Source organism: Laccaria bicolor, genomic scaffold (assembly GCF_000143565.1).
Source record: "Laccaria bicolor S238N-H82 LACBIscaffold_86 genomic scaffold, whole genome shotgun sequence".
Lineage (NCBI taxonomy): Eukaryota > Fungi > Basidiomycota > Agaricomycetes > Agaricales > Hydnangiaceae > Laccaria > Laccaria bicolor.
Window position 1 is genome coordinate 53,280 of NW_001889957.1, and position 934 is coordinate 54,213.

Sequence of the window (934 nt, forward strand, 5' to 3'; positions counted from 1 at the left end):
GGCGCTCGTTTGTGTGGTCGGCTTCGCGTGTTGTCGTCATCGTGCTTGCATGTCGTCGTGCTCGCATTTTGTCGTGCTTGCATGTTGTTGTTGTGCTCACGTGTCGTCATTGTCACCGTCCTCATGTGCCGTGCATGGGTGGTTGCTGGCGTCGTGCCTGTCGTGGTGAGAACGGAGGAACGGGGTGGTGGGGCATACGTACCCCTTGCCCATGACGTTGCCACGTCATGGGCATTGTCCCTCGTCCTTGGTCCATCGTTCCACACTGGGGGTGTCGTTGTCGTTAGCATGGGCGTCATGTGCGTCATTAGCGTGGGTGGCGGCGTTGAGATGTGAATGGTGGTGGTGGTGGAAGGGAAAGGGATGGTCACGGCAGTGTGACCATCCCACAAACAGGCGACGTGACGATATGGCACGCCCTCAAGTAAGTCACATGACCTCACCCCGCAGACTGAACAAAATCATAAATCCTTATTGCAGCTATCACTGACTCACACTACAGTTGAGTGCAAAAAGAATGAAGGTTGGTTCATTTTTCTGGTTGGTTCTTTCTAAGAATCTATTGTACCTCAAATGTATTTGTGTATTCTTTTACATTATGTAGTTGTGTTACACTTCCCTTGGTATGGACTAATTTCAGTGAAAGCTGGAGCCTTGAGAAGGTTTTTATTCTGGAGGCCATTTTTGGCATCTGAAAAAAAAAAAAAAAGCACTAACTGGAGAGGTAGCCAGAACATACCTCTCATCAACCTGAATGAGCCTATCAAATAATTAGTTAAAAATACTGAGTGGTTATGCTTGTAGAGGCTCCAGAAAATGGTCATTTTGTGCTATTTTGGTCATTTTTGGCCTGTTTTAGACAAAACAAGCCATTTTCCAAAGCCTCTACAGACCTAACCGCTCAGTATTTTTAACTAATTCTTTGATAGGCTCA